This window comes from Triticum aestivum, chromosome 2A (assembly GCF_018294505.1).
Source record: "Triticum aestivum cultivar Chinese Spring chromosome 2A, IWGSC CS RefSeq v2.1, whole genome shotgun sequence".
NCBI lineage: Eukaryota > Viridiplantae > Streptophyta > Magnoliopsida > Poales > Poaceae > Triticum > Triticum aestivum.
In genome coordinates this window covers 203,081,645-203,097,658 of record NC_057797.1, presented here as the reverse complement: position 1 = coordinate 203,097,658, position 16,014 = coordinate 203,081,645, and positions in this window count along the sequence as shown.

Sequence of the window (16,014 nt, the reverse complement as noted above, 5' to 3'; positions counted from 1 at the left end):
GTACTCGCCTAAGTTTGAAAAATCCTACCAAGTGGAGAGCAATCCTACACTCGGGGGCTTAGCTGCAGTCCAAGTACTCGCCTAAGTTTGAAAAATCCTACTGAGTGGAGAGCAATCCTCCCACTCGAGGGCTTAGCTGCAGTCCAAGTACTCGCCTAAGTTTGAAAAATCGTACCGAGTGCAGAGCAATCCTCCCACTCGGGGGCTTAGCTGCAATCCAAGTACTCGCCTAAGTTTGTAAAATCCTACCGAGTGGAGAGCAACCCTCCCACTCAGAGGCTTAGCTACAGTCTAGTACTCGCCTAAGTTTGAAAAACATCCCGATCCGCAAGGACGACGAGGTGCAGGTCGACTGCAACCTTCCCCTTCGGAGCTACGCCACAAATATGATGTGCGTTCCATCCCTATCCGCAAGGACGACGAGGTGCAGGTCGACTGCAACCTTCTCCTTCAGAGCTACGCCACAAATACAATGTGCGCTCCATCCCCATCCGCAAGGATGACGAGGTGCAGGTCGACTGCAATGCGCACCCCATCTCTTCCCGCAAGGACGATGAAGAGCAGGTCGACTGAAATCACTACCTCAGAGCTACATCTCAAACACAAAGATTATTCCGAGTGAAGAACAAATTCCACTCGAAGGCAAACGCAAGCATATTCAGAAATAAACCAAGTTCGAATAAATCCTAAAGTTCCGGACGACTGATCAAAAGTATTCGAGCATCAAGCCCGAAGAAGTTTTACGGTTACACAATCACTCGGCATTTCGAGGCAAATAAAGGTGAAGCTTAATGTTTTTTTGGTCACGCATCAGGAGAAGGACTGCCTGGGTCACAGAAACTGTCAAGGTCGATATTGTCTGCAATGTGAGTGGCGGTGGCAAGGAAGGTGTCCATGAAAGACTGGAAAGTGCGCCTCTTCATGTTAGCAACCTTGAGCTCCGCCAGCTTGTCTTCTTTGACATCCTTGCAGTGCACTCGGACCAGAGACAAGGCGACGTCAGCACCACAGCAAGCGGATGACTTCTTCCATTCTTGCACGCGCTCAGGGATTTGATTCAGCCGAGCCATCAGGGACTCGAGATCTTGAGGTAGCTCCGCCTGAGGCCAAAGTTCAGCATCAACCCGAGTCATTGCAGCTTTTAGACGAGCCAAATAAGCAACCGCGCTGTCCATACGAGACTCCAACCCCAACACGTTCATCGCAACATCGTCCTTAACTGGGCAGTGGATAGGATCAAGACCCGTCTCGACCCACCCAGTTTCTGCTTCAAAGTCTTGGCAAAGTTCTGCACAGTCGAGTGAATGATGAGTTGACAGTACAATTAGACTTGTCAGTCGACAGAAGACAGATTAGTCAAGTACCTTCAAGTTTCAAGACCAGCTTCGCAGCAAGTTGACCCAGATGAGACTCAAACTCGCTATTCTTGGCCTTGAGAGTTCCCAGTTCGTCGGTTAGTTTCTCCTTGTCCTTCTTCAGTCGCTCGACCTCCGGATTGGCGTCAGAAACAACAGTCTTCAACTTGGAATTTTCTTCTTCTAACTTGCCAACTAAAGCAAGCTTCTTGTCAGCAAGCGTTGTCTTCTCGCGCGCCTCCTTCTGTGCCGCAGCTAGATCCAGATCCTTCTTCTCCAAAGCCTGCTTCATTTTCTCTAAAGAAATAACATTCTTCAAACGGGCTTGGAGTTGGCGGTTTTCACTACATACATCTGCTCGAGTGGAGTCACTCGGTTCAAAAAAATGGAAAGGAAAAGTGCCAGCAGTGGGATAAACAGTCGGCGATTGATTACCTCCCATGGCAGCTACTTCGTCACGAGCGCTCTTGAGATTCTTCTTGGCCAATTCCAGATCAAGGTTGAGGCTGATTTTGTGTTTGTTCATTGCAGAAAGCTGAGCCCCAAGATCACAAGATTTCTGCAGTCACAAGCCATATCAGTCGATAGATATTAAAAGACATCACAATGTTAGTGAGGGAGTCCTGGATTAGGGGTGTCCGGATAGCCGGACTATAACCCTTGGCCGGACTCTTGGACTATGAAGATACAAGATTGAACACTTTGTCCCGTGTCCGGATGGGACTGTCCTTGGTGTGGAAGGCAAGCTTGGCAATACGGATATGTAGATCTCCTCCCATTGTAACTGACTCTGTGTAACCCTAGCCCTCCCCGCTGTCTATATAAACCGGAGGTTTTAGTCCATAGGACGAACAACAATCATACCATAGGCTAGCTTCTAGGGTTTAGCCTCTTTGATCTCGTGGTAGATCCACTCTTGTACTACCCATATCATCAATATTAATCAAGCAGGAGTAGGGTTTTACCTCCATCGAGAGGGCCCGAATCTGGGTAAAAACATTGTGTCCCTTGTCTCCTGTTACCATCCGCCTAGACGCACAGTTCGAGACCCCCTACCCGAGATCCGCCGGTTTTGACACCGACATTGGTGCTTTCATTGAGAGTTCCTCTGTGTCGTCATCTTTAGGCCCGATGGCTCCTCTGATCATCGATGCGGTCCAGGGTGAGACTTTTCTCCCCGGACAGATCTTCGTATTCGGCGGCTTTGCACTACGGGCCAATTCGCTTGGCCATCTGGAGCAGATTGAAAGCTACGCCCCTAGGCATCAGGTCAGATTTGGAAGTTTGAACTACACGGCTAACATCCATGGAGACTTGATCTTCGACGGATTCGAGCCACAGCCGAGCGCGCCGCACTATCACGATGGGCATGATTTAGCTCTGCCGCCGAACAGTGCCCTGGTGGCCGCACCCGTATCCGCTCCGACCCTTAGATCGGAGCCAACTGCGCCGATCGAGGACGGGTGGCTACACCCCGCCGCAGGGGCTGCAGTCTCAACGGCAATCGAGCCGAACACTGGCCTTATCCTCTATGAAGCCCATGACTCCAGGGTGCCGGACTCTTCTCCGGACTCTGAACCCTCCGCGCCCCTGCCAATCGAATCCAATTGGGCGCTGGTCGTGGAATTCCGTGGATATCTTTCAGCACTCGCCCTTCGGTGACATTCTGAATTCACTAAGGTCTCTCTCTTTGTCAGGAGAGTCCTGGCCAGATTATGACCGGCAGGATTGGGATGTGGACGACAAAGAAATTCGATGCCCACCCCCCACCCACTTTGTAGCCACTGTCGATGATTTAACCGACATGCTAGACTTTGACTCCGAAGACATCGACGGTATGGACGATGATGTAGGAGATGAACAGGAACCAGCACCTATAGGGCACTGGAAAGCCACCTCGTCATACGACATATATATGGTGGATACACCCAAAGAAGGCAATGGCGACGGAACAGCAGGGGATGACCCCTCCAAGAAGCAACCTAAGCGCCGGCGTCAGCGGCGCCGCTCTAAGTCCCGCCAAAGCAAAAACGGTGATACTGGCACGGGAGATAATAACACCCCGGATAGTGCCGAAGACAACTCCCTCCAGCAAGATTCAGCGCAGGAGGATGGAGAAGCCAGCCCCCCTGAGAGAGCGGCAGACAGGGAGTTAGAGGATGATAATTACATGCCCCCTCCGAAGACGAGGCAAGCCTCGGCGACGATGAATTTGTCGTGCCTGAGGATCCCGTCGAACAAGAGCGCTTTAAGCGCAGGCTCATGGCCACGGCGAGTAGCCTTAAGAAAAAACAACAACAACTTAGAGCTGATCAAGATTTGCTAGCCGACAGATGGACTGAAGTCCTTGCGGCCGAGGAATACGAACTCGAACGCCCCTCCAAGAGCTACCCAAAGCACAGGTTGCTACCCTGATTAGAGGAGGAAGCACTTAAACCTACATCACCAGTGCATGATGCGGCTGACCGGCCACCTCGCGGCCGTGACAGAGAGGCCTCTCGGCCCTCCACTCAAGCCGCACCCCGGCGTCGCTCAAAAAATACGAAGGCACGGGGAAATGCGCTAGACCCGCGAGACATGTTGGAGGACAAGGCAAGGCAAACAAGATCAATCTACGGATCGCGTGGGCACCCCATGACACGAGACGATAACCATCACGCCGGATACAGTAAATCTGGCCGGGCCGAACACAGCAGACAAAGCTCATTTGAGCTACATCGTGATATAGCCCAGTATAGAGGTGCCGCATACCCACTATGCTTCACAGATGAAGTAATGGATCATCAAATCCCAGAGGGTTTCAAACCTATAAACATTGAATCATACGATGGCACAACAGATCCTGCGGTATGGATCGAGGACTATCTCCTTCATATCCATATGGCACGTGGCGATGATCTACACACCATCAAATACCTCCCACTCAAGCTTAAAGGACCAACTCGGCATTGGCTTAACAGCTTGCCAGCAGAATCAATTGGTTGTTGGGAGGACCTGGAAGCCGCATTCCTCGACAATTTCCAGGGCACCTATGTGTGACCACCAGACGCCGATGACCTGAGCCACATAATTCAGCAGCCAGAAGAATCTGCCAGACAATTCTGGACACGGTTCCTAACCAAGAAAAATCAAATCGTCAACTGTCCGGACGCAGAGGCCCTAGCAGCCTTCAAGCATAACATCCATGATGAGTGGCTTTCCCGGCACCTAGGACATGAAAAGACGAAATCTATGGCAGCTCTCACGACACTAATGACCCGCTTTTGCGCGGGAGAAGACAGCTGGCTGGCTCGTAGCAATAACATGACCAAGAGCCCTGGTAATTCGGATACCAAGGACAGCAATGGCAGGTCGCGTCGCAACAAGCACAAGCGCCGCATTAACAGCGACAATGCTGAAGATACGGCAGTTAATGCCGGATTCAGAGGCTCTAAACCCGGTCAGCGGAAAAAGCCATTCAAAAGAAATACTCCAGGCCCGTCCAGTTTGGACCGTATACTCGATCGCTCATGCCAGATACATGGCACCCCCGAAAAACCAGCCAATCACACCAACAGGGATTGTTGGGTGTTCAAGCAGGCCGGCAAGTTAAATGCTGAAAACAGAGACAAGGGCCTACATACCGACGACGAGGAGGAGCCCCGGCCGCCGAGCAATAGTGGACAGAAGGGGTTCCCCCCACAAGTGCGGACGGTGAACATGATATACGCAACCCACATCCGCAAGAGGGAGCAGAAGCGTGCACTCAGGGATGTATACGCGTTGGAGCCAGTCGCCCCAAAGTTCAACCCATGGTCCTCCTGCCCGATCACTTTTGATCAAAGGGACCACCCCACTAGCATCCGCCATGGCGGATTCGCCGCATTGGTTCTAGACCCTATCATTGACGGATTTTAGCTCACTCGAGTCCTTATGGACGGCGGCAGCAGCCTGAACCTGCTTTATCAGGATACAGTGCAGAAAATGGGCATAGATCCCTCAAGGATTAAACCCACAAAAACGACCTTTAAAGGCGTCATACCAGGTGTAGAGGCCAACTGTACAGGCTCAGTTACACTTGAAGTGGTCTTCGGATCCCCGAATAATTTCCGAAGCGAGGAGTTAATCTTCGACATAGTCCCGTTCCGCAGTGGCTATCACGCACTGCTCGGACGAACCGCATTTGCAAAATTCAATGTGGTGCCACACTATGCATACCTCAAGCTCAAGATGCCAGGCCCTCGAGGAGTCATTACGGTCAACGGAAACACCGAACGCTCTCTCCGAACGGAGCAGCATACGGCGGCCCTCGCAGCGGAAGTACAAAGCATCCTCTTAAGGCAATTCTCTGGTCCGGCTATTAAACGTCCGGACACCGTCAAGCGCGCCCGGAGTAACCTACAATAAGACCTCCTGGCACGTTCCGAGCAAGCGTAGCAATGCGGCCCCAACCCCAGCCCTCGCGAAACGGTGAAATTACACGTACATAATTATGCTCTGAAAATACCATGGGCACGGGGGGAGGGGCATCATCATGGCACGCCCGAAACGCAGCTTAACCGCACTAGGGGCTGCCGATTTTATCATTTTTTCTTACTTTCAGGACTCCACTCTCCGGAGGATCGGGTCGGCAATACAATTGCCGAACAAACGATACAACAACCAGGGAAGTAGAAAGCTACGCCGCACTATGGAAATCCCAGGTGGTCTCTATAACGAGCAGTATACCTGTTTCACATGCCATTCCGCAGCCTGCCCCTGGAGGGGACATGTTAAATAGTCCCATCTCATGCTTACCGCACTATTTGTATCGTTCTGCTTTTGCAGTGGCCGTTTAAAATAAACAATGCTTAGCTTCAGCTTATTATTGCATTCTCTATTCATTCCTTTTTTTCATATACATGTTCAGTTATGACATTTAGCACCCGTACACTTTGGTACGATCAATATGCCAGGGGCTCAAGCACCCCATAATACGGCGTGAAAAGTCTGAACACTTTCACAAGTGCGGCCCTCCGAACTTATAACATTATATGCATCAGCTCCGAATCATGTCTTTGGTCAATAGTTGGGTTTGCCCGGCTCCCATGTTTTGGTACCTTACGTTCCGCTATATCGGCTAAGGTAGCGCTGGGAGAACTACTGCGATTGTGCCTCGGTTGAGCTAGGCTAAGCACCTCAGTAGAGAAAGCTAAAACTGACTTTCATGATAGGGCGAGAGCTGGTCGCTGTTTGAGAGGTTTCGAGTCCCTAAAGACTTATGCCGCTTAGAGCGAGGAGCCGGCTTTGTCCGGCCTAGGCGTGTATAGCACCCCGAACTCGGTCTTCCGAGCACTAGGTGCTTCGCCGAAATTTGAAATTATAGAATTCTCTGGCCAAGTGAGAGTGATAACGCATTCTAGTCCGATTGCCTTGTTCGTTGTGCTGAGCACCTCCCTCGAAGGACCCAAGAATGGGAAAAAGAGTGCTCAGATTTATCCCGAACACCCCAGCACTCGTGGCATGGGGGCTGAAGCCAACGACTCGCCATCTCTCAGACTTAATAAACGGCCGCATAGAAGGTAATATTTTTAATTAAAACAAGCGTTGCATAGCGCATATGAACAAGTTTTCAGCGCACAGGATAAAACGAACAAGTTTCACTCAAATATTACATCTTTAGAACATTCGTCTGCCACAAGGCGGGCGCCCTTCAGGATGCCCTCATAATACATCTCGGGGTGGCGATGCTCCTTGCCCTGCGGTGGCCCGTCCTTCACAAGCTTCTCCGCATCCATCTTGCCCCAGTGCACCTTAGCACGGGCAAGCGCCCTACAGGCACCCTCGATGCAGAAGGAGCGCTTGACAACTTCAAACCATGGACAGGCATCCACCAGCCGCCTCACCAGCCCGAAGTAGCTCCCAGGCACGGCCTCCTCAGGCTGCAGCCATACTATGAGACCCTTCATGGCCTGCTCGGCCACCTTATGGAGCTCGACCAACTGCTTCACCTGGTCTCTCAAGGGAACAGGGTGTCCAGCCTCAGCATACTGAGACCAAAACACCTTCTCCGTCGAGCTCCCTTCCTCGGCCCGGTAGTAGGCGGCAGCATCAGACACGCTGCAGGGCAAATCTGCGAACGCTCCTGGAGAGCTCCAGACTCGGGTAAGTAAGAAGTAATTCACTTTCACATGCTTGCTTTGCATAATGAATGCCTTACCGGCCGCTATCTTCTTCATTGCTTCAATATCCTGGAGGGCTTTTTGGGCTTCGGCCTTGGCAGCCTTGGCGCTGTCGAGGGCTGCCGCGAGCTCGGACTCTCGTGTCTTCGAGTCAAGCTCCAAACTCTCATATTTCTTCCCGAGAGCCTGGAGCTCTTTCTGCACCTCCTCCACCCACACCTCTTGCTTTCCTCGCTCAGTGCGCTCTGCGGCCGCTTTGTCTTCGGCCTCGGACAGCGCTTGCTTCAGGGTTGCCACCTCGGTTGTGGCCCCTGCAATAGTAACAACCGATCCTATCATTTTTCGCAACTGCATCTTTTATACACTTACACAAGGCATTATGTACCTTGGCTCTCCTCGAGCTGCTTCTTGGCAAGGCCTAGCTCTTGCTCGGACCGCTCGAGGTTCTGCTTCAGCACGTCCACCTCCGCAGTTAGTGCGGCAGAGGTCAGCAGCGAAGCCTGCATACGCATATCGACATAATTATGTTAGACTCCTGCGAAGATTGTTAGATCCTCTATTCGGCTTTTCCTCGTGAACGCCAAACAGAGCATCAGGGGCAACTGTCTATGCGGTAATATTTTCATATATTTTCTACATACCTCAAAGCCTATTAGCAGGCTGGCACAGGTTTCAGTCAGCCCGCTCTTGGCGGACTGAACCTTCTGGATCACCACACTCATAATAGTGTGGTGCTCCTAGTCGATGGAGGCGCTGTTAAGCACCTCCAGCAAATTATCCGGTGCCCCCGGTTGGACGGAGGTCACCGGCGTCGTAGGCTTGCCCTTCTTACTAGGGGGCCGCCTGCCGAACTCCGGAACCATTGAAGGTTCCGGTGCGGTGTCCGGCCCAGGGCCGGACTTGGAGCCCTTGGGGGTTTTGTCTCCTTTGCGCCTGGAGTCCGGGAGGTCGCCTTGCGGCGCCTCCAGGACCACCTCCTCCTGGCTTGGAACCTTTTGGGACAACACCTCGGCGTCATCCGTAGGGCGGGGGGAGGTAGCAGTCGGAAGTGAAAGACTATTCACGTTCGACGAATCCAGGGAGCCGCTCGACGACACGTCGAGCCGATCTTTGGGCGGACTGCATAATTATATTCGGCGTCAGGAGAAGCTGTGCAATAAAGGAACGCCATGAGTCATTCTGGTATCCGAATACTTACGATTTTGCCAGGGGCTTGTCCCTGAGCGGCCACTCCTCTTCGCAATTGTCGGTGTTGGTGGAGTGGTGCATAGGAAGGGTCCTCCCTTTCTTGGACCCTCCGGCCTCCCTAGTTGAGGCGGCCTTCCTTTTCTTCTCTCCCCCTGCTGGGGAAGAAACTTCTCTTTCCTCCTCCTCATCTTCGTGGGAGGAATCTGCCTCGGAGTCATTAGACGACGAGTCCGACTCCATCGGGCGCCGGGAACTCTTCCGGGTTCCCGTGGCCTTCTTCTTGGCCTTCTTCTCCGGCACCACGTAGGGGTCTGGAACCAGCAGCTCCGCCAAGCGGGCGTCCGCTGGGTCTTCGGGCAAAGGAGCCGGACAGTTGATCTGTTCGGCCATCCTCTGCCAGTCCTGTCAAAGGCATGGGGGCTTAGATCCCGTATAGAGTCAAACTATGAAAGACAAATATCCTGTAAAAGGTAAAAACAGCTTACCACGCTGGCTTGATGCTGCGCGCTGAATCCGCGATCCTCGGTACGGATGCGGGAGCCTCGACGCCCTTGAATAGCACCTTCCAAGCATCTTCGTATGTTGTGTCGAAGAGCCGGCTCAGAGTTCGGTGCCGGGCCGGGTTGAACTCCCACAAGCTGAAAGCCCGTTGTTGGCACGGGAGGATCCGGCAGATGAGCATGACCTGGACTACATTGACAAGTTTGAGCTTCTTACTCACCAGGTTTTGGACGCATGTTTGGAGTCCGGTCAGCTCTCCTTTTTTACCCCATGGCAGGCCCTTCTCTTTCCAGGAGGTGAGCCGCGTAGGGATTCCGGATCAGAACTCGGGGGCTGTGACCCATGCAGGGTCGCGCGGCTCGGTGATGTAGAACCACCCCGATTGCCACCCCTTTATGGTCTCCACGAAGGAGCCCTTGAGCCATAGGACGTTGGGCATCTTGCCCACCATGGCGCCTCCGCACTCCGCCTAGCAGCCGCCCACTACCTTTGGCTTGACGTTGAAGGTCTTCAGCCATAAGCTGAAGTGGGGCTGGATGCAGAGGAAGGCCTCACACACGACGATGAACGCCGAGATGTTGAGGATGAAGTTCGGGGCCAGATCGTGGAAGTCCAGGCCGTAGTAGAACATGAGCCCCCGGACAAATGGGTGGAGAGGGAAGCCTAATCCATGGAGGAAATGGGTGAGGAACACCACCCTCTCATGGGGCCTGGGGGTGGGGATGAGCTGCCCCTCATCTGGGAGCTGGTGCGCGATGTCATCAGACAAGTATCCGGCTTTCCTCAGCTTCTTGATGTGTCCCTCCATGATGGAGGAGACCATCCACTTGCCTCCCGCTCCGGACATGACTGGAGAAGGTTGAGGTGGGGAATGCGGACTTGGGCGCTAGAGTTCGAGTGCACGAAAATGGATGAGCAAAGGAGGAAGAAGGCGTGGATGGAAAAGGTGGATCCTTATCCCCTTATATGGACAGACGAAACGGCGCGTCCCCACCAGCCTGGTAAAACTCGCTTATCTCCCAAGCACCGTAATCAATGGCGCGGTTGGGCTACCACGCCCGTATTGTGAGAATCCCGGGATAAGGGGACACGATCTCTGCTTCGACAAGACGTGCCAAGGAAACCGCCTCGCTAAACAGGCTGAGGTGGGACAGTAAAAATGATTCGAATAAAGGCTTGGCCGTGGTGTGATGTCACGCTACGGAATGCGTCAGCAGATTAGATTTGTGTAAATACTATTCTCTCTATGGCAGCGTGTGGAACTTATTTTGCAGAGCCGAACACTATCCTTGTGTTCAAAATCTTCTATCAAGTATTCGGAGGAGGAACCCGCCTTGCAATGCCGAAGACAATCTGCGCGCCAGACTCATCGTCATTGAAGCCTGGTTTAGGGGCTACTGAGGGAGTCCTAGATTAGGGGGTGTCCGGATAGCCGGACTATAACCCTTGGCCGGACTCTTGGACTATGAAGATACAAGATTGAAGACTTCGTCCCGTGTCCGGATGGGACTTTCCTTGGCGTGGAAGGCAAGCTTGGCAATACGGATATGTAGATCTCCTCCCATTGTAACCGACTCTGTGTAACCCTAGCCCTCTCCGCTGTCTATATAAACTGGAGGGTTTTAGTCCATAGGACGAACAACAATCGTACCATAGGCTAGCTTCTAGGGTTTAGCCTCTTTGATCTCGTGGTAGATCCACTCTTGTACTACCCATATCATCAATATTAATCAAGCAGGAGTAGGGTTTTACCTCCATCGAGAGGGCCCGAACCTGGGTAAAAACATTGTGTCCCTTGTCTCCTGTTACCATCCGCCTAGACGCACAGTTCGGGACCCCCTACCCGAGATCCGCCGGTTTTGACACCGACAGTTAGCTACTCTAAGACTATCACCGAATCAAACATTCAATGGTAGTCTCGGGGACTATACCCAATGGGTGCACTTAGCGTGCCCCCACTGATTTTGCCAAAAAAAGAAGTAAGTTCTCAGACCACAGTCGACTGCTGGCAGTCACCTATGGTCTCGGGGACTACACCCAGTGGGTGCACTCAGCGTGCCCCCACTGGTTTCGATTCCACTCGGCGTGGTCTTCCCAGCTCTAATCGCAAAAAAACAAAAAAAAGAGGTGCCTATTCTCATACCACAGTCGACTGCCCGCAGTCAACGATGGTCTCGAGGACTACACCCAGTGGGTGCACTCAGCGTGCCCCCACCAGTGCAAAGATTCAGTTCGAATCGACACAAAGAGACATACAATATCAAAACAGCCACACCCAAGTGGGCGATCAGACAAGAAATACGGTCGATTGGAAGATCAACTAACCTAGACATTGGCTTGCATAGCAGCTCCGGCGTTGAAGGCTACTTGACTAGCCCCATGCACCACTTTCATCTGCTCCAGCACAAGATTCAACTGAAGAAGAGCTTCCTTGGCAGCAGCCGGTGGATCGTCCGGAGTTTGATATGCAGTAAAAAGTGATGAAGGCAGAGCAATCGAAGCAGCCGCCGGATCTAAAGCAGGGAGTTGTATCGGCGCAGCAGAAGTCTGAGCAGCTGATCTAGAGGGGCAGTCAGTCGACAGCGGAACAATGAAGGTGACATTAGTCCGAGCGGGTTCTGTCATTCGCTCGACCATCGTCCCGGGCACAACAGTCGACCGGGGAACCTGGACTTCAGGCACCTTCATGCTCAGTTCCTTGTCCTTCCTTTTCCTCCCCCTGAGCGGTACTTCTTCATCATCATCTGGGAGCACAACAACGTCTCAAGGAACTGCAATGAACAGAGAAAGCCATAAGGATAACCGACGAACCATTCAGTCGACCAAATGAATTCGAATCGGGCAGAATTACTAGCTTTGGAGGTGATGGCGTCGTCAGCTTCCTCGTTAGCAGGAGTCTTGTCAATATCCATGTCAGTCGCAGCAGAGGTTGGGCTACACAAGTTCATCATCCACTCGTCCAGAATAAGAAAACCGGTCGGAACAGAAAAATTGATTGAAACAAGAAGATACGAGAAGAGTGTTTACCCAGAAGCAACATGGACGTCCATCTTGATCCTAGGCAAGGTCTTCCGAGACTTCGAGGGATTAGCTTTGGGCTGCTTGGTGACCTTTTCAGTCAAATCTGGAGTCGGAGACCGAGCGCGCTTGTGAGATGGAGCACTCGACGCCACAGCTTTGTCGCGCCTGTGCGCGGGGTCTTCACGCTGCTTGGATCGACGTTCAAAGCGAGGCGGTGAGTCGGCTACCTCCTCATCATCCAACTCGTCACTCTCATCTTCGTTGTCATCAGCTGGAGACTCCCACTCGCCGCTCTCCTCGGCACTGTCCTCGCCCTCTTGATCCTGCTGCAGGGCTTGTTCACCATTGGGCACCGAATACATCTCCGTGTAGATCTGCAAAACAAGAGACCGATCATAAGTCAGTCGGAACAACAATCAGTCGGAAAATATTTTCAAAAACTCAGTTATGATGACCAGACCTTGTCTGGCAGGTTGCTGTTGCTGAAAGGGTCGACTCTCCTAGCACCCCTGGGATTGTCCTTGTTCCCGGTGATGCTTATCAACCACTCGGCTACAGTCTTGGCCTCCACCTCCTCCAGATGAACACGAGCGGTGTCACCGGCCCCATAGTACATCCACATGGAATGGTCACGTGCTTGGAGGGGTTGGATCCGCCGACTGAGGAACACCTCGAGCAGGTCCATGCCAGTGACGCCTTGGTTGATCAGCTGGACTACTCTATCAACTAGCATGCATGTCTCCGCCTTCTCCGCCGCAGTCACTTTCAAGGATGATGGAGTTTGAACACGGTCGAAAGAAAAAGGAGGAAGCCCGGTCGACTGGCCTGGGGTCGCACTGTCCTGGCAGTAGAACCAGGTCGACTGCTAGCCCCTGACCGACTCCGGAAGAGTCATCGAAGGAAAAGAGCTCCTCTTCCTCTTCTGAATGCCCAGCCCCCAAACATCTGGATAACATGGGTTTTCTTGTCTCTCGAGTTCACTTTCTTCATAGTTTGGGATCTGATGGTAAAGATGTGCTTGAAAAGACCCTAGTGCGGTCGGCACCCCAGGAAGTTCTCACACATGGAGATGAACGCGGCGAGATATGTGATGGTATTGGGTGTGAAATGGTGGAGTTGGGCACCAAAGAAATTCAGGAAACCATGGAAGAAGGGATGCGGAGGAAGCGAGAAGCCACGGTCGACATGGGTGGCAAGCAGAACACACTCACCCGACCGCGGTTGTGGCTCCGATTCTCCTCCCGACAGACGCATGGACTTATGGATGATTTGCCCTAGCTCGGCCATATTGTCCAAGTCCTCCTGCCGAAGCGAAGATCGGATCCAGTCGCCCTGGATCCAACCCGACGGCACCCCCGAGCACGATGAAGACCCCCAATTCATCTTCTTGTTCTTCGCCGCCCCCGTCGCCTTCTTCGCACGCTCTAGCGCCGCCATTTTGTCCTTCCCCATGGCGGCAGAGCAGCGGCGTCGAGAATGGATGGGCTGGGCCAAGTGGAGACGCGAGAGGAAGAAGAAGAGATATGGGCGAGCATAGTGCAGAAGCCTCGGACTCAACGCTTTTAAAGACCTGCTTCCGAGTGGCTGACGCGTGGGCCCGAGCGATCCTGTCAAATCCCCCAACAGTCACGCGCAGGATACGTGGTGAAAAAGGTGGCGCGGAAATCGAAACGACCCATTTATCTATTCCACTTACCGCGGGACGCTCCGCCTGGCGCGCTTCCACCAAAATTTCCAATCCCGTGAAATCTGGGATCCTTCGCAACCGATCACGCCAAAGATATCATGTCAAAGATATCACTCGATAGCTGTCGTCGTATAAACCAGTCGGCAATTTCTGAATCTATCAAGGCGACTGAAACGAAGCTGAAGTTCTAGCAACTAATATCCACTTGGAGATAAAAACAAGAAAAGGCAGGAGCGAAAGCAAGGTCAACTCCATCCTTCTTTTTCACTCAAACCTCGATCCATTCGGGGGCTAATGATGTGGGCATAGACCTGGGGTAGGGTAATAGGCCCGACCTACACATCCTACCTAAGGTCCCTGTCCCAAGAACAAAGAAGTTCAAGAATCAGAAGAAGGGGCACAGCAAAGGTGTCGAGTGAAGTCCACTCGACCTACCATCCACTCGGAGACCCCACTTATCTAGGTCACTCGACCGCCAAACCACTCAAAAATAAGAAGACCTAAAGCCGCTCCGTGCAGCAATGGTCAGGCATTTATTTAGATATTTAATGGTCATTTGTAGCACTTGAATACAGGCGTTACCTGTAACGCCATCCCTTTATATACATTGAATCCTATGTAACGGAGGGGAGCTGGGGTCCTGGCGCACTCTATATAAGCCACCCCCTCCTCTGGGACAAGGGTTCGCACCCCCTGTAACCCACACTCTTATAATCTAGTCGACCGCCTCCGGGCTCCGAGACATAGGGCTATTACTTCCTCCGAGAAGGGCCTGAACTCATAAAACTTGCGTGTACAACTCCTCCATAGCTAGGATCTTGCTTCTACATTCCTACCCCCTATTCTACTATCAGACTTAGAACCACGACAAGCCCCGCCCAGCTGCTCCCTCATCTTGTTGCGGCGCTCGAGGACCTCGCCGACAGGATCGGCCCCGTGGTGGAGGGGGAATCTCGCGCGCTCTCTTCATCAACCTTGACGCTGGTCCTTAGCCACCTCCATCTTCGCGACCCTGACGCCGACCTTGACAAGGTACTCAAGCCCATGCATGAGGGGCGCTGCACAGCCGTTGCCGAAGCCATGAAGGGCCAGGTGGAGGCCTTGCTGAAGAGGTTCCACGCTGTCGACCGCGCGCCTTCGACCGGTGGTGCTGCTGATCCTGCGACTCCGGCGGTCGGCACAGGCGAGGGCAACGTCGTCGTCGAAGGGGCACTCCTTGCGAGTGATGGCGGCTCCCAAGACTGACGAGGGGCTTGCTGGTGGCTCCTTTTCCTGCTTTATCTCTGCAACAAGCACCATGCCTTGTGGAGACTTTTAAACTTGTGTTTGGTATTCAAAGTACAGCATGTTTTGTAATATTTGTTTGAGATTCCGCGATTTCCTTTAACCCGCATGATGTTCTACTACGGCGAGGCCCGACCTCGTGCATACCTCAGCCACCGTTGGGTCGTTCGGATCACCAGGACGAGACCAAGGGGTGAGGGGCTACGTGGCCAAATAGGCTCCTGAGCCGCGATGCTCAGGAGTACCCCTTGATGTGCAAACGGCTTATGGGAAGGTGATGCGAGAGTAGGCCTTAGTGTTCTATGTCGGCGGGGCCTGACCCCGCGCATACCTCAGCCGCCGTTGGGTCGTCTGGATCACCAGGACGAGGCCAATGGGTGAGGAGCTACGTGGCCAGTTAGGCTCTTGAGACGCAATGCTCAGGAGTCCCCCTTGACGTCCAAACAACCTTCATACCTTGGCTCCGCTCGGGAGGGGCGCGTGACGACCAGGTTCGAGGGACCTGGCAGGGTGGCGCACACTTGGGCGTGACCCGAGCGTAGCCCTCGTGCCCAGCCCCCTGACGCGACTCTCCCGAGGGGAAGTTTTGCGACGAGGCTGGACACTGAGCCCGGAGGCTCCCTAAGGTTGCTACGGCCAGGGGGCTGCCCTCGGTTGTTTATCACCAGCGCGGAGCGTAGCGCTTCCGCACTTGCACGGGCATAGCCTCTCCTCGACTGTGTCGATTGCCAGCGTGGAGCATGGTGCTTCCACTAGTGTGTGGGTGAGGGCTCCCTCTGAGTGGAGCCCCCAGGGCGTGTACTGATACGTCTCCAACGTATCTGTAATTTTTGATTGC